The following is an 18296-nucleotide window of genomic DNA, read 5'->3' as shown; positions in this document are numbered from 1 at the left end:
ATTCAGCCGGGATTGAAAGCTTCTCCTTACTAGACTTCTCCATCAAACGTAAAACACTTCAGTGCGAGGATTGCTCCACAAAATATACCGCGAGCGAGATTAACTTGACGGGTAAAAATTAGATGTGGAGCATCTATCAAGGTTTCTTGTGGCAATCTTCCAATCACAGCCAAGCTGTACATTTGGGGCTACGTACAACCCAATGGAGTATATACAGTACCGTCACAGCACTAATTAGAGTGTTGATTTGTCAAAAGCATTTGACACCGCTGAGCATGATATTAAAAAAAAAAAAAAAGCTTTTCAGAACACACAGTTGCCTGGTTTTCAAATTACCTCAGCAATATAGTTCCCAGCGCATGGAATTTGATGGTATGTGCACTGAATATGTCACTGTCTGTGAGGGGGTGCCGCAGGATTCTGTATCTGGTCCCCTCTTGTTTGCCATTTATTATTTATTATTTATTCTTATTATGTAGACTTTGGAGGTCGGAAGGTGTCCGATGCAAGTTAGCATTTCTAGTCTGCCGACACTGTTATTTGCCGCTATGATCAAGTCGTTGTCAGGCTGTCGAATCTCCGTAGAAAGCTTTTGTAGCAGTCAAGAATTCACCTGATGAAAAAAGCTCATGCTGTTTTCTAACTATAAAACGTTGACTCAAATGAATAAACGTCCACAGCAGTGTATGAGTTAATCGGCGTATTTATCCTGAATGATATTTTCCTGCGATACCAACTTGAAGTGTCCGGTCCAGATTTTCAAATCTCTACCAGTCAATAATCAACAATGAATATTTGTAATGAAGCAAGGCGCCGATTGAATTTGAATTGTATCTGCCTCCAGGTTTTTTTCTTTTTCTGCTGTCCTCAATTTTCAATCAATCCGCACAATGCCTGGCAGAATCGTATCTCATTAGATTGTGCAGGTGTCCCAAATCAAGTGTCTTCTCAAGGCAAAGACTTCCTGTTTTGTTCATTGTCAGAAAATCCGTCTTTTAAGTTGCTCATGATACTCCGTTGGAAGACCTAAATGGATGTTCAAAATCCATCCGCTGTTAATATTCTTATTTAGTGCAGATGGGCAGAACTGATTTCGTCAACAAGATCATTTCAGGCTGTTATGAAGATGCGTATTAGATTCATTCCGCTCAGTCTGTGCGTGTCAGGGGGCATTTGGAGGATTGTGTGTGTGTGTGTGTGTGTGTGTGTGTGTGTGTGTGTGTAAGTGTGTGTGCATGAATACACATCGTCCACAAAACGTGACTGGAGTGTGTAATCCCCTGCTGACTCAGAGTCCAGTTGTATCATGAGCTGCAGAGAGACGCGTGCGCTTGACCAAACGGGGAATGGCTTCAAGCACAGGTGGCAAAAGTACTCACGCTATGTATCTTGAGCACAGTACAGATAGTTGTGTAAAAAAGGGAAAATTAGAAGTACTGAAGAGTACTTTTACTTTATAGCTGGTGGCCGCCAAGGTGGAACAGAACATCAAATGCCCGATTTTCACTCATCCAGCTTTCAACGGATTGCGCGATGAAAAAGTAACTTAGTTCTTTTCCGGATGACCTGACTTTAAAAGTGACCGATGACTTGATTTAATAAGTAACTACGGTAGATTACATGTGACTTTATTAGTACCATTTAACAGATGCCGACAACCTCGCTGAACAGAAAATTGACAACCGGTTTTGCCGATACTTAACGGAAATAAATTTTTAAACGGTGACGCTTAATGTTACAGTTCTGTACCGTTTGTGACCAACAGGTGGCATTGGAGGGCTTCTCCTCCAGTATCGGACCGGTTGGTCATCATGTCACTAGCTCTTTTCTTGACACACCAACCACTCGGGGTCGGATCGTTGGTGTTACTGTCATGGGTTTTTGTTTGTTACTTTGAATCTTTTCAGGACTTTGTTTGCGTTATTTAGTTTTCCCAGCATGCCCATGCAAGTGTTTTTTGTTCATACATTTTGTTCAGTCCGCGGGGTCGGATCGTTGGTGTTACTCTAATGGGTTTTTGTTTGTTACTTTGAATCTTTTCGGGACTTTGTTTGCATTATTTAGTTTTCCCAGCATGCCCATGCAAGTGTTTTTTTGTTAATACATTTTGTTCAGTCCACCTTGCTTTTCCTGCCTCCCTGCTTTTTGGTTCCACTACCATCATGCATTTCATGACACGTAAGAATAAAGTTTCTTTTTGCAGAATTTTATAATTACATACCAGCTTTATTGACATAACATAAATAATTATTTGGAAAAAAAGAGTCTTAAGGTAGTTCACTTAACACCATGGCAGTCTTTAAAGATATTTGCCATCTTGTGAGTGAAGATTTTAGGTCGTCCTTTTTTTTTTTCTTCATTTAATGTTTTTTAAATTAGGATGCATTTTGCTGCTATGTCTGAAACTGCGAGAGAAAGACGCGATTAAAACATCAGCTGATGAAACCCCGTCCTCAAACCTAACGATGTCATCACCATTTGTAGTTCTGGTGGAATGAGAAAAATCCTGAAAGAAAAATTGAAGACAGCTGAAAACATTGGCTTAAACAACTTGAACACTGACTTTGGCTACCTCCGGGCAGCGGAATAAAATTAACATTCAAAATCAATCGATTTCGGACTCCTTTCCCCGCTCTGTTGTTCCGCCATTGATCTGCTTTAATGGGTATGACGTCTCATATCAAGGCTTCACTGCCAACATTGCTTCAGGACCTTTTTGTTGACGATTAATCGTGTTTGAGATACCTGCTGTCACATTCTTGGAGGCGATGCCTTGGCATCTGCTTTCTGCTGATCCTGGCTACTTTTGCTTTCATCAGCCATGTATGGCTATTTAATGTAAACTAATGACTCATTGTGCACCAGATGCTGTTTCTTCCCCGAGGATGGGTCTGAAATCCTGCCAGTTGCTTTGCTAACATATCAATACATTTAATAAATATCTTGCCAAAAGCTATGATTAACTCACACACATCTGAATGCTGGCAGGCTGTTTCAGGTCAAATGACTCAAGACTTTTTTTTTTTTTTAAACTCTGTTCTGTTAAATGTTGCATTTTTTTTTTTTTTTTTTAACTCTGTTCTGTTAAATGTTGCATTTGCGTTTGCTGTCTGTCAGTTTGTTAGATAAGAGGCTACTTTCTGGTTCGCATAGAGTGACATAAAGCAGCTTAAACGTATCATATTTTGAAATTGAGTTCAAAATTTAGTTTAGGGGCAAAAAGGAAAAAAAAGAACATTTCTAATCACGCTAACAAACGTGAAAACGTTTTTTGTTTGTCCATCTGTTAGCAAGGTGGCTACTTCCTGGTTCGTGGGCGCACCAATTTCATTTCATCTTTTTCTTCACTAAACAGTGGTTCTTTAGTTTTCGAACACATTAATAATCCTCGTAACAAAAGAATGACCGAGGCAACCATTGCCCCCCCACCCCCCTTAGGCTACAGTCCTTGCTAGTCTAAATGTAGTTGGAAAAATAAATCCCATAATCAAAATGAGCGACACTCTTAATTTATGTTCTCCTGCTTGCCCGAACATGTGCCTCCACACATTTCCACGTGCGAATAAGCATCCATTCTACGTGGACGCACAAGTCATTAGCGCACTTGCATTGTCGTCCCAGCTTGCCCATTTTGAGTGCTCCGCACGCCGCTCCTCATTCAGTTATTTATAAATCTTGCTCAATTTTTGCAGCCGCATTTGCATTTGTATCTTGCCTTTTTAAAACATATGCAATTCAGTTACTACAAGACTACTAGTTATGGGATCATCTTTTATTCATTTGTCCGCCCAGATGTATTAAAGAGGGAGTTTTCAATTTCTACAAAAAAAACAAAACAAAAAAAACGATGAAATTACTGTGAGTGTGCAACAACTAATTGACATTTTAAAAAAAACATAATTTGATTCATCATTGTTAAGGGCCTTTTTTTTGGTGACAGTTTTTTAATTATACTTAAAGATATTTTCCCAAGGTGTTCCGAATGAAGTGGCCAGCGGGTTATGAAATCGTTCAACAGTGAAGGTGGAACCAATTCTATTTCAAGGTCACGTCTGAATGTGACTGAGTATCAAACTGCATCAATCCTTTGAATGAAAAGGAACCGAGGATACGTCAACACTAACCTACATTTACAACCTACAGTCTATTCTAATATTGGTTGCATGAAATTGTATGAATTGCTTCCAAACGGTCCCATTCTCTTCCTTTTCGTCGTGTTTCTCTTGGCTGCACTGCTTCCATGACAGCTTTGAGGTCGTCAGGTTGTTTTGTCCAATCACATTTTAGCTTCCTTATATTGCCATGTCAATCTAATCAGGTTGGGGGCTTTCAGAGTCACAGATTTGAAGCACATGGAAAGTTTTTTGTTGTTGTTGTTGTTGACATACACCTGTCATCATTTAAAGTGCCTCTGGTTCACCCCAAAGAAAGTTCAGGTGTTCTAGTCCGCTTTTCCAAAGTCCCCACTGAAGATCCAGGGACGAAATTTATTGGCCGCCTCATAAAACCAAACTTGGTTTTTGTCGGCAACCATTTGCGACCATGTCAGAGCACGGAGGTCAAAATTCTCATTGGACGGGCCGCCGGAGCACTCCTCATGACTCATCTGCAACGGGCAACAAACGGGGTTGCTCAGTGGTTGACGTTATGTAATTTGCATGCTGCCACAGAGACGCCGCCCACTTGCGCCGTCCGGCACTTTAGCCACGTGAGTGAATCACTGTTGATGTTTGCACCGTTTTCATTATGCGTGTTTGTGCTTTTGTTGTGAAGGAAACAAATTGTTGTTTTTGAAAAGAACATCAATTCAGATAGAAATGCAATTCCTTTGTGTGAATGCTGAGAAATGCGTTTCAAATGAAATGCAGTGTCAGCGTTTCTCAAGTCTGAGGGGATATGTCATTTGTTAGCCAATGCTGAAACTACACAAAGTCAGCGAACACTTGCATTTCAACTCAACGGGACCTGAAAAGGACAGTTTTTGATTAAAAATAGGCCAGCTGCACTAGGCGCATGTTGGCCCGGGATGGGCCAGGGGGTGGGGCTACTCCCTTGGCAGCGTCCTCACCTTGCAGATTTGAGACGCAGCCCAGTGCATGTGCAAAGTTGCCAAATGTCATCTGGACCGGTTGCAAAGCCGCCTGATTGAGAGCCAAGGACGGGGCAACAGATTTTTCTTTTTTTTCCCAAGACTTTTTTTTTTTTTTTTATGCAGGCGGTCATTGCTGGCTTTATACTTTTTAGAAGGTGTACATTTCCCAAAATGAGATCAAAGCCAACTTAAGCAATGACTGATTGCTGTACGATTCATTATGTTCAGATTCTTATGAACTCGGGTTGGATATGTTCAGACTGAGCCAACAAATTGTTTTTAAAAGGATAGAATTGATGATTGAAAACTTTTCAGGTTCTGGTAAATGGATGTATTTTTTTTCATCCATGCATCCAAACATTTTCTGACGTTCTTATCCTCACGAGGGTCGCAGGCATGCTGGAGCCTATCCCAGCAGTCTTTGGGGTACACCCTGAATTGGTTGTCAGCCAATCGCAGAGCACACATAGACAACCATTTGTGCTCACAATCACGCCTAGAGACAATTTAGACTCTAAATTTTAGAGAGTTCCATCAACCTGCCATGCATGTTTTTGGAATGTGGGAGGAAACCGCAGTACCCGGAGAAAACCCACGCAGGCATGGGGAGAACATGCAAACTCCACACAGGGAGGCCGGAGCTGGGATCAAACATATTTTTTTTCAGAATGCTCAAAATGGATTTATTTGTTTTTTAAAAAAATGGACGCCCACTATTTGTGGCAGATACAGACCGAACCGGACCGCAAATAGCCAGTTTCTTCAGTCGGTGATATTGAAGACCATTTTTATTATCACTTCAAGTTTTTATGCTCAAAACTAGGATGAAGGCAAATCAATCCTTGTATCATTCGTTCTTTCGTTTTTCAACTGCCAATCGAAAATGAACGAATGATACACGGATTGAAGGCAAGTAATGTGATTGTTTTTTTGTTTTGTTTTTTAGCACAGAACCTTTTCATGTTGTCATAAAGTGGTGTTGTGTTGCGACACGGCCCGTGTGTAATAATTTGCACCCTCCAAAGCAACTGCCGGCATGATGTTACGGATTGATTCTCGGAAGAAAAGCAAGAGCTGAACTCCAGCCAGGATCGGTTTCATCTGCGAGTAACGTAGCCCGGTGAGAACAAGACTTATTCACCGGAGTACATTGCGCATTCGTTTTCTCCTCACGCAGCAGCCAGGCTGCCGACGCTCTAAACGGATGAGCGGGGAAAACCAACTGTGACTGGAATCGACGGAACTCCGGTCGAAAATATGCCACATTTTGCCGGGCCTGCTTATGCATATGCATGTCAGCTCAAGCGCGTCTCCGAAGCGTCCTCGGCACATACGGTTGACATGGCCGCCCCCGGCTTTCGCGTGGCCGCGGGAGGGAGTTTGTCAGATGAATGCAAAAAAACACCTGCAAGGGATTTTATTATTAATGGCATTCAGGCAGATGGGCAAAACTTTACACGCGGTAAGCGCATAATGTTTTGGCATCAGCAGCCTCGCACATCTTGTGTCAAAAAAAAAAAGAGTACACATGCGTCAGGAAGCGAGCGCTGTGGGCATGACCCCGCTGTATTCTGAGTTCACACAAAATACGCTTTACACAGAAGGTTGAAAAGTATAAGGCACTTGCCGACAACAAAACCTACCGTCTAGGAGTCGAGCATAACAAATGGCGTTTTCAAAGTGCTGTTGAATCCTCCTGGGAATGATTTTATTGACACCCATTTGTGTCACTTCCTGTTTTGATGAAGACTTCCATTGTAAACACGATATAACATTTCAAACATTTTCAATTAAACCTCAGAAAAGAGCATTTAAGGTCAAAACAACTGATTATATGAGCAAAAAAAAAAAAAAGTATAATGACCAAAAGTAAAGTCTTAATGTGACGTCTTTATTGCAGTTACTGTCACGGTGGATCTGTTTGTGACCAACAGGTGGCACTGTAGGGCCCCTCCTACAGCTAGCACACCTGTTGGTCATCATGTCATTAGGTTTTTCTGTTTCAAGGACTCCTTTCCTGGTCATACTTTGTGTTTCCTATTATACGCTTTTTGTTTGTTACTTTTGGTTCTTGTTGTTTTCAGGGCTTTGTTTTCTCGGTGTTGAGAAATACATTTTGCGGCTCCTCCCTCCCGCCTGCTTTTTGGCTCCTCCGTCGCTCACGTTCATGACAGATACTTCTTTATTCTTGTACCTTTTTTCCTTTTTGTCAATCTGGTAGCCAGCGGTTGACTGTTTGAGCAACGCCTTGATGCGAGAAGAAGTCCTGGCGACAGACTGATGGAGTAGAAGGGAGAATGGACCACATGGGTGGGAATTATCTCCTGAACAGAAAAGTGTGGTGAGTTCTTTGTTTGCAGACAGTCAGTTCCAGTTAAGTACCATATATTGTCCATTCACTGCCCCCACCAAAATAAATGAACACCTTTTATCCGTGAGCTCAATGAATGAAATATTTCAGTTGGAAATCTGTAGTCAGAACATTGTGGAGTGCCTTGAGAGCAAAAATAACAAGAATGCACTGGAGGCCAACATTATTCGTTCTGAACTCCAAATTAAAGTTGGCAAATCTGCCTGCGTGGATTTGGTCACGTGATGTCATTTTCACTCTACATCAAAGGTGTTACTAGACCAAAATGACCAAATCAAGTCAAATTTCCCATTAACTGTAACGGGGTAGGCGGCTCGGTGGTCCTAGTGGTTAGCGCGTCGACCTCACAGTGGAGAGGTACCGGGTTCCATTCCAGCGTGGAGTTTGTTCTCCCCGGGCTTGTATGGGTTTTCTGCGGGTACTCCGGTTTCCTCCCACATTCCAAAAACGTGCATGGCAGGCTGATCGAACACTCGAAATTGTCCCTACATGTGAGCGTGGGTAGTTGTTCATCTGTGTGTGTGCCCTGCAATTGGCTGGCAACCGGTTCAGGGTGTTCCCCGCCTACTGCCCGAAGACGGCTGGGACAGGATCTAGCACCCCCGCGACCCTTGTGAGGATAAACGGATCGGAGAATGAATGAATGAATGAATGTAACGGGCTAACCGGACACAAAAACAGGCGAGTGGACAAGCTGCAAATGTCTTCTTCCACACGCGTTGTGCAGAGGCCAATCTTCATGTCCGATATGCTGTGTGGCAGAAGCAGGTAGCCGAGAAAGTGGAGCAAGGGGTGTCATTAGACGAGCGCTTCAGGCAGGTACAAGAGCTGCCAATAATACAGTAAGGAAGGAAGCAGGCCAAGCGTGCGGGGAGGCGTACGAGGAGAGACTGTCACTCACCGCTGCTTAACTGCTAATTATCGTTTACTTTAAAAGATCAAGCCCCGGTGGTCGTTGCAGCGTCTCAAATGGATATCGTCAACGTATTGTCCCTCGAGAATTCACGTCACGTTCAAGGCTGCCGCCTCATTTTTACGTGGCGCGCCAGAGCTCAACGATGGTTGTCTTCCAATAAAAACCAAAAGCGTAGACCAGGGGTGTCAAACTCATTTTTGTCGAAGGCCACTTTAGAGTTATGTCCTCCCTCGGAGCGCCGTTAAGGCAGTGAACCCGAATAAATGTTTAATCATCACATCGGATTATTACTTGTACACAAAAAAAAAAAAAAAAATGATGGCTCACTAGTTTTGAAATCAGTCAAGTATTTGTTCAATTATTGCTCAAGTGAGTGGAAACAGAGTAACAGAATTATTGCAAATTGTCACCATGATTTATTACGTATGGCAGTTTGAAATTTCGGTACATATTTCAGCAAGGATCATGGAAGTTGACACAGATGATTTGCTTTCGCGGGCCACACAAAATGATGTGGCGGGCCGGATCTGGCCCCGGGCCTCGACTTTGACACCATGGTGTAGACTGTCTTTTGGCTGCAGATGTTTGAGTAGTGGAGCTCAAAACTGCATGCTGCTTCTTTGGACTGGTGAAGTGGATTTTTTTTTTTAAATATTCCGACAGATATCAGAGAGTTCCATGATGTAGCCATTGATGCTGCTTGCACATTTCATTTGTCAACAAACTGTTATACCAAACCTGAATTAAGAGCATATTGTTCACCAACATTTCAGTTTTTTGATGCATTGTCGCATTTCTATTTCAAAGCTAAGCACTGTGGTGCCTTTGTGATAGAAGTGCCTTGAAATAAGCGTTTCCAGTGATACGAGCGGTCGCTTTGGAGAAATTATTTGGGAATTTGCTTTGTTTTTTTTTTTTTGTCCTTGCAGTGGAAGGTTAATACCAGGTGGTGGCGGTCATGCGTGATATTTCACCAGAGAAAGATGATCTGAGATAAAAGTGTGGCGGTGGATGAAATTCGCATCACTATTTCTTTCATTTTATGTTACCTGATCAATTGGTGGTAAAGGTTAATCGGGGTGTTCACACGGCAGCTTTTACTCCGGTGTAGCACCGGGGCTGCCCCCCCGTAGAGCGTTCACACGTACAAAGTTATACAGGTGTAGCCCCTGAAAACAGCTTAAACTGGAGCAAATTTAACCCTGCTCAGGAGATGGTTTAAAAATGTACTCTGGAGTAAATGCTCGTTTGCGGGGCAGCACCGATATAAAATGGGACGCGTGAACGCTATAGGGGTAGACTCGCTGTGCATGAGAAGAGTTGATTACATACGGTTATTGAATGTGTTGCTTTCGTGCTCTGTTGGACTTCCGTCATCTTTCCTTTCTCTCTCTCATCCTTTTACGGTGTCTGATAGACCGCAGCGTTGATTTGTCTGAAGAAGTATAAACCATGGTTTTTCGATATGTCACAAACAAGGCAGGGAAAAGGAAGTACCGTATTTTTCGGATTATACGTCGCTCCCGATTAAAAGTCGCACCAGCCAAAAAATGAATAATTAAGAAGGAAAAAACATATATAAGTCGCACTGGAGTATAAGTCGCATTTTTGGGGGAAATTTATTTGATAAAATCCAACACCAAAAACATACATGTCATCTTGAAAGGCAATTTAAAATAAAAATAAAAAGGAGAACATGCTGAATAAGTGTACGGTATACTAACGTTACATGACTGACATGCCTGGTAATGTCAGTAACGACCTAACATATTAAGAGTTATTCAGATAACTCTAGCATAAAAAATATGCGAACAAGTTTACCAAACTATTATTTTCACTCCAAATCACAAAATCCAATGAAATCTTCATCCTCGGTGTCACTTTTAAACAACTCCCCCAACTCGGGAGGGAGACGATTGCCGCTTCCTCTTCTACATCGCTTACGTCAGACTCATCGTCGATTTATCAACACAGGCCGAGAGCGCCCTCTTGTGGTTTAATGTGAAAATAACGTGAAATGACATAAACATGTGTTAATAATTTCACACTTAAGTCGCTCCAGAGGATAAATCGCACCCCCGGCCAAACTATGAAAAAAACTGCGACTTATAGTCCGGAAAAAACGGGACACTTTACGCATGCGCATGTTTTATTTCCGTATTATTACTTATCGTATTGCACGGCTGCAGAAACCGCCGTGTGAACGCAAGTGGGGCTGCACTGGGGTTAACATGCTTCTCTTTAGTAAGCAGCTTTATACATGTGAACGCTCCACAAAATTTACGCCGGTGTAAGATATATCGCAACAAAATACGTCGCACCGATGCAAATGTGTGCCGTGTGAACACCCCTAATAATAATTGAATGCAGGGGCCATCACATAATGACCAATATATACGTCTGTGATAAGGTGAGGAAATGAGTTTCTACTTTAAAAGGGCTTCGCAAGTTCTAACTGGTCCCATAAGGGCAGTAACAAATAATTAATGGCACCCGGAGTTCTCGTTGATGTCACCGACGGGTTTTTTTGGCTCCTCGAGTCCTCATTTAAGTCTCATCCGCTTGATTCCCTGTCAAGCTGTCTCACTCATTCTCTTCTACCTCTTAAGAGTGACAAAAGCAAGCAAGCAAGCAAGCGGTCTCGATGAAATAGGTTCGAATGATGACAGCAAATCATTTTTCTGGTCTCCTAACGTTTTAGGGAACGGTATGTGTCTCTATTCCTTGACCAAACGCTACGACCAAAGTCACGGAAGGGAGAGCAAATCAAGGAAACAGTACCCACCGAGAAACGTGAGTTCACCTGGCGTTTGCGTCATTCCCGGCCGCTCTCTCCACGTCCATCCCGCATCTCGGTTATTGCCCATCAGTTTGACTTCTCACGACAAGAGAAAATAACCCTTCCGCCGCTTGGGAAATCCAACAGGATGTTCACCGGTGGCTGTTAACCAATGACAGCCGCCTTTTTGATGATCATAACGGCATAAGTATCAGGACTTTTGTCTGTAGGTGATTCAGTTGAATTGTATTCAAATGCATCGCCATCATTTCTTTTGCAAAAAGGGGAATGAAACGTTGAAGGGGAAGTCTTTGTGCAAGATTCGGAGCGTCGCTGCATTCAAAACGCCATGTTCAGGAATAAATTCAGAGAATACCAATGACTAGAAAGGGTGCAGCACAAAGCCTCTTGCACAGTGGTTCTTAACCTGGGTTCGAACGAACCCCAGGGGTTTCGGTGAATCAATCCCAGGGGTTCGACGGAGCCTCTGCCATGGAGCTTAAGACACACCCGACTTAACAGGTCAATTACCGTATTGGCCCGAATATAAGACGGCCCTGATTATAAGATGACCCCCTCTTTTTCAAGACTCAAGTTTGAAAAAAGACTTTTTGAACACCAAATTAATTTTTATACAGAAAATAATTACAGTACATCTGAAACAAATGATTATAACAATATATTTGAGAGGAAAAGCATGTTATTTTGCCTCATTCAAATCTTAATATCTGAGCATTTAAATATGTAAACTAAAGTGCAATCACATTCGTAAATGAATGGCTTGTGGTTTTTTAAATGTAAATGACATCATAACTTCTCCTCAGCTGCCGGTTAACCTGGCCGATCTTCGACCCACTTTTCTCCAGATTGTCACTACGTTTCTCCATTTTCTGTTATCTCTTCTATTATTTTCTTCTCTTTTCTTTCTTACCGCTATTTTTTATTTTTCCTCTTCGTGCTACCGCTATTTTTATTTTTATTCTTCGTGACAGGGGTTCACTTTGGCCTGGGGAGTCAAGTTCAGCATTCGCTACAATGATATATGGTGCCATCTAGCGTCGTGAATGGGTATAATGGCTAGACCCCGAAGATAAGACGACCCCCACTTTTTCAGTCTTATTTCAATGCAAAAAACACCGTCTTATATTCAGGGCAATACGGTAGTTGTGACACGCCCGCTGCAGATGATCACATTACATCACTTGTCCGATCAGCGCTGCGGGAAATTTCGTTTGCTCAGTCGTCAACATGTAACGATTGTAGTCACATACACACACAAAAAAACATGATTCAAAACACAACTCCCCATTACGCTACTTGAAGCAAATCCACCCCAAACGAGCGCTCCCCGCGCTGTAAAGTGCATGTTAAATGTTTGTGTTTCAAAAAGGAATCTGTGGTATTCGTTGCTCCCACCAGCTGTGAATAGGGCACTGATATCGCATTCTTTTTGTCCTCTCAGCCTCACACATCCTCATCACATATTCTTTATTACTGCTTCCCCACCCCCTGAGGGAATGCGGGAGCAAGAGAAACAGGGACTGGGGGAGCTGCAAACCTAACACTGACCCGCCACACTCGCTTTCCTCTCTGGCTTGTTCTAATTCCTAATTTTATTCACGAGTTGCTCGCTCTGTTCAAGCCAATCGAGCCTGTACTTTATTTTTTGTCGCCGCTGCTTCTTCACATGATCGCTTTTGGACCTCGTCGAGTGAATCCGACGTTTTCATGTTTTCGACTCATCCTCACTGTAGCTCCGTCCTTGACTGCTTGTCGTATTAGCATCTATAAATGAAACATACTCACCATGTTGGAGTGCTTTACGATTCTAGCCACGCTTCCCGATGAAGATATTTCAAATAACATTATTTTTTTTTTTTCCCCCTGCTCTCTTGACTTTCGTTCTTGCGAGTTGTTAGTCATTCTTGACTGGATCGCTACTTGCCTGTGCAAAAATCCTCCAAGAAATTGCTGTAAGGTTGTCCAAAATATATCATCTCATCAAGTACTTATGTGTACTGTACTTATCTATTTATACACCTTTCTGTTTATATATATATATATATATATATATAAACTTTGAGCAATCCTTATGTCATTTTCAGTCGACAGCAAATGGCAGTACGAGGCAAAATGGCCACCTCCTGAGATGGATAAAAACTGGCGGATTTTGCTGCTTTAGTCATCTTCCACAGACGCAAAGAACATTTGTGATTTGACTTCCCACTGAAAACACGACACAACATTGGAAAAACGATGATATTCATGCTCCTGTTTGTGTTGCTTCTGGGAAACTTTTTTTTTTTCAATCCTCTGCTGTTTACTCAAGATTATCAATACCTGTTTGTCATATTGCTCAAGTATTGAGGGGGAAAAAAATGGCATTTTCCACAATGATGTTACTGTCCCAGCACTCCAGATTGAGCCCCAGGAACTCAACTGGCTGTGCAAATATCGGCCATGACCAGGGAAAAAAAAGAATCGGATCAATTATGTTCCTTTACGTTGCTAGCGCTGAAAAAATTGCGAACATCTTATAGCAGCTTTAAAGTTTCATCATATCAAAATTACATTTTCGATGTAAGAAAATTAATTTTAAAAAGCAGTGGGAGGTTTTATTTTGGGCCATAGATTGGGCACCGCTGCGATAGAGCAATAAAAATAAATTCCTCATTGTCATTGATCAAAGTGATGCTTCTGCATTTGATCCAACCTGAGTGGGCCTCAGGTGGCGCGTGCACAACGTAGCCTCCATTCCCTTTATATGGATGTGTCATCATATTGCCTGGTGCCATATTTCATAAATGAAACACTGAATAGCGTTAAGAAAAAGAAATATACACCCCCGTGCATTAGTTGTCAGTATAAAGCCGTCACCCATCAGCTGCAATTTTCATCTCCTCACACCAGTGCAACCAGTGGAAAAAAAAAACTGTAAACTGCATTTTTATACTACACTGAAAATACCCATATTTGGAGGATTATAAAAATAAAATAAAAATGTTGCTCACTGAACGTCGTTGCTCAGCGCTCGTAAGAATGACTCACCGAGAACAGCTGATGCCTTTCCCGTCAATGGAAACACTCTTCGATTCATCTCATGTATCACTTTCATACCACTCATTCTTTTGTGGGAAGAAATCATACCTTGGAAAGATCTACCTCTCCTGTAAGTCACATTAATTAAAAAGAAAGAAAGCAATGTTAATTAAAAAAAAAACGTTGAGAGACGAGCCATCACTGTCATTGTCGCTTGTTTTCCTTTTTGAGCCCTCAATCTCACACAAGACCCTTGTGTGTGTTTCTGCATGGATGTGTCTCGTACTGTATAAGTGAAATCAAGTCGAATCCATGACTCACCATGGAGAACCCCTATTTTGTGCGGGTTACGTCGGTGTCCGTGGTTACACGCATGATTGATGTTCAGGCTCAGCGTGAGGACGGCTGGGTGTCATTGTTGAAGAGTTCTTTTGGAACTACTCAGTGGTTTGTGTGTGTGTGTGTGTGTGTGTGTGTGTGTGTGTGTGTGTGTGTGTGTGTGTGTGTGCGCGTGCACGCGCACGCGGTGAGCCTCGTACTGTGTTCTGACAAGCCATTGATGTTGGGGGTGCGTTTAGAAGACACTCTGTGGTTTCTTCCCCGGCAAGGAGGAGGGGTGGAAGCGGCAGATCAAAGCGATTCTTCAAAATGGATCGGCAGTCAAATTATACATGAAATTGCAAATATTAAAGTTGCATGCGGGCAATTAAAACGCATGACATTGATTGAATATTTATCAAGCACTCATATGTAGTGATTACAGTTTCAGGAATGGAATCTATATTTTTCAGGACTAGAAAAAAAACTGTTGATGTCACACTTGATGGCGTTTTTATATGATTGGAAAAATGGTAGACGACCTTCCAGGATAACAACTGTACTTCCTCATGCGGACTGTACGTTTTTACAATACTAATTTCTTATCCGAAAGGAGTCTTATTAATCTCACTGGTACAAAATCATGACTAATTATAAAACTTTCGCAGCATTTGAACGAACGCACATTTTTATTGAGCTGAGGCACATATATATGTTTTTTTAATCAAAAAAAAAAAAAACACAAAAAAATTGTACACTGTATATTGAAATAATCTCCGATTGGCTGCCAACTGGTTCAGGGGGTCCCCCACCTACTGCCAGAAGACATCTGGGATAGGCTCCAGCACCCCCCGCAACCCATGTGAGGATAAAGCGGATTGGAAAATGGATGGATATCGAAATAATGAAGATCCCGTCTCTCTTAATTGTATCCACTGCCATCTAGTGGAAGAGCTTTTAACTTTTCTGCCTGTCACTATACGTTAGTAACATAGATAACAATGAGACATAATTTTTCGTGAATAGATATAAACCTTTGACTGCGTGTTGCTATGCTACGTAGACATTACAGGGCTCATTCAAGGGGAAATGAAACAAATTGGCTGCTTCTTTCCAGGCAGAGGTGCATGAAAATAATCACCATTTGTTGCCAGGTAGATTTCATAAGCCTCAATTATACTCTAACCGTCGCATTAGCCAATGATAGAATTGTTTATTTTGTCACTTGGAAGTGATTAGAATCATAACTGCCCCATGAACCAAATGAAAATCATCTGCCATCTGTTGCCAGGCAGAAATTAATCAGCCTTGGGCATGACCGGCCCACAAAAACTGCCACTTTTTGTCAGGCGAATTTTAATAAGGCTTGATAACGGCCCTGTGGACCAACTAAAAAAAACGGCATAAACCCACTTGGCTGTTTCAGTGACAACTAAACTGATGATGATGATGATGATGAAGGAAATATGGAACTAGTCCTCAAACATCTAAGAAGTTATTGCTGCGGAGCTTCAATTAAATTTCAACCGCGTTAGGAAACAGTGATGCCAAAAATGGTACGAGCTGTGAATTTATCTTCCGTTTTTGTGAAGGGACTCTTCAACGATTCTCTATCGAAATTTACTTTAAGGATTAACCTGAACCCCGTTGGGGGTATCTGAACACAAATATGATTTTCGATTTGCCGCATCGAGGTGGCGGGCCCGCAAATCCCTGGCGACAACACTGCGCGTAGGTTGACGTCTCGAAGCGCCGCAAAACCGCATAACAAACTTGCCGCGTGCATGGCAGTCCTCGAAGAACAATCTGGGTAATAATTAGATAGCGGAGATAACAATACCTGATCCCTGCATGCGGAATGAAGGAATGAGGAAAGAGAGGAGAAGCGGCCCACACAAGTTAATGAAATGTATTCCTCCCACTCGTGTGCACCGATACACAATTCAACAGGTGCTGCACAAAAAAAAAAAAAAAAACACAGAAAAGAAAAAAAATAGGGCTTTAACAACTTTCAAAAACTTTTAAAAGTAACAACTGGAACATCATGAATAGTCAGACTGTCTAACGAAGATAAGTTGGGGCGTATTTTTGAACGGCCGAATGCATTCATACTTTTAGGAGAGGTTTAATGAGAATATTTTGACAAATTGTTGTAATTTCACAGAGGTTTGGAAGGGAATTTAGGGTGCCAGTTTCACTATTCAGAGCATCTTTGTGAGTGGCGTGAGTGGGAGTTTGCGAGTAAGGCAAGCGGCGAGGAGGGACAATGAAGCACGTTTGCGGCGTACTTTGAAACAATGCAGCAAAAAAAAAAACAAAACAAAAAAAAACAAGTTAATATTCATACAAAAATGTGCTTGAGCAAGTAAATCTCTTTTCATTGACTTCAAATTAATTTGACATTTCTAAGAAGAAATCTTTTTTTTTTTTCACATAAAATATACATACCGTTTATTTGTTTTCATTTTTTAAATTGAAGAAATGTTTTGTTAGCCCCGGCAGTTCAGTGTGAAAACATACAATGAAAATAATCAGGATGCTTCAGAATTACAGTCATACCTCGGTTTTCGACCATAATCCGTTCCAGAAGGCTGTTTGAAAACCGATTTGTTCGAAAACCAAAACCACGCTCTTTTTTAAAAAAAAAAAATCTTTTTTGAACATGTCTGCTCACAATGGAACGCTACACGACGAAGCGTCACTTCCTCGTCTACCCAAGGAAGCCTCACTTCCTTGTGTAAGGAAGGCGAGGGTAGTCAAGTGGCGCATTCAAGTGCGCTCAGTTTGGTCGAGAACCGAATTTCGGTCGTAATCCGAGGCATAAAAAACTTGAAATTTTTGGTCGAAAACCGATTTGGTCGAGAACAGAGACGTTCGAAAACCGAGACTTGACTGTATTATTATTATTTATTGTTCGAGAGCAGTGGTGTGCAAAGGGGGGTTAAGGGGGAAGAGGCGGAGCCTCCAGCATCCAGTTGGCGGGTATCCTCCCAATCACCCCGTCCCCTACCAGTCAACCAAAAGTTTGACGGGCAGCAAAATCCGGCAGGGTCAATGCAGCTTGACCGATGTTTCTATCTGCAATGACCAATCAATTCCCCTCCTTTCAGGCGCCTCAAAACATTTGAAGAGACCACCCACGGACAAACATGGCATAGAACCCATCAGACGGCAGATGAATTTTGACGACAAATGGAAATATCCAAACTCTGCCCAGAACTTTCCCGACCTCGCCTCAAGGCATTTTTTTCTGAAGTGGACCAATTTCTATAAGTGGGTCCCCTGCCTTTTCAAGCTTGAATCCTTGAGGATGTTCTTGTCACTTAAAAATGCACATGCGACTGCCAACTAAACATAGCCGATAGTCATAAAGTCAATTAAAGATGAACAGCAAATAGCATCGGAGCTTCGTTGCGGCACCGATGGTCAAACTGAGAACAGAGCCTTTGGAAGTGAAAGATTAAAAAACAGAGGAATGGCCTGGGAGGAAAAAAAAACGTAGTATGAGTAGGGAATCATCATTAAGAAGTGTAGCGGAACAGGGCTGTAATCAAAATGAAAAACAAAACAAAAAAAATGTAAATGAAAGCAAAGAGGGAGTGGGGAAAAATAGGGAGAGACACTGAAAATCATTTTGTTGGGAGCGAGCCGTCATTTGCTCTCCCCGCAGCAGTGATCTCTGTCAACGTTAAATTATTCACCAACCTCAAGCGCTTTTTGCTGAACCAACTCTCGCACGGATTCTACCTGAACTTTTCACATCTGCTCTTATACGCGTGTG

The 18296-nt window shown here is 42.0% G+C and overlaps 1 long non-coding RNA gene across 1 annotated transcript in view; it reads left to right on the top strand.

Moving 5' to 3' along the window:
• LOC109527821 (uncharacterized) overlaps positions 1-7488 on the top strand; it is a 46352-nt gene extending 38864 nt beyond the window's left edge. The window contains exon 3 of the long non-coding RNA XR_002170587.1: positions 7314-7488. This is a non-coding gene — a long non-coding RNA (uncharacterized LOC109527821). The remainder of the gene's footprint in view (positions 1-7313) is intronic.
• Positions 7489-18296: the final 10808 nt, after the last annotated feature.

The sequence above is a fragment of the Hippocampus comes genome, unplaced genomic scaffold (assembly GCF_001891065.2).
Source record: "Hippocampus comes isolate QL1 unplaced genomic scaffold, H_comes_QL1_v1.1 scaffold326, whole genome shotgun sequence".
Lineage (NCBI taxonomy): Eukaryota > Metazoa > Chordata > Actinopteri > Syngnathiformes > Syngnathidae > Hippocampus > Hippocampus comes.
The sequence above is the reverse complement of the archived record's forward strand: the minus strand, read 5'-3'. Positions and strand labels throughout refer to the sequence as shown.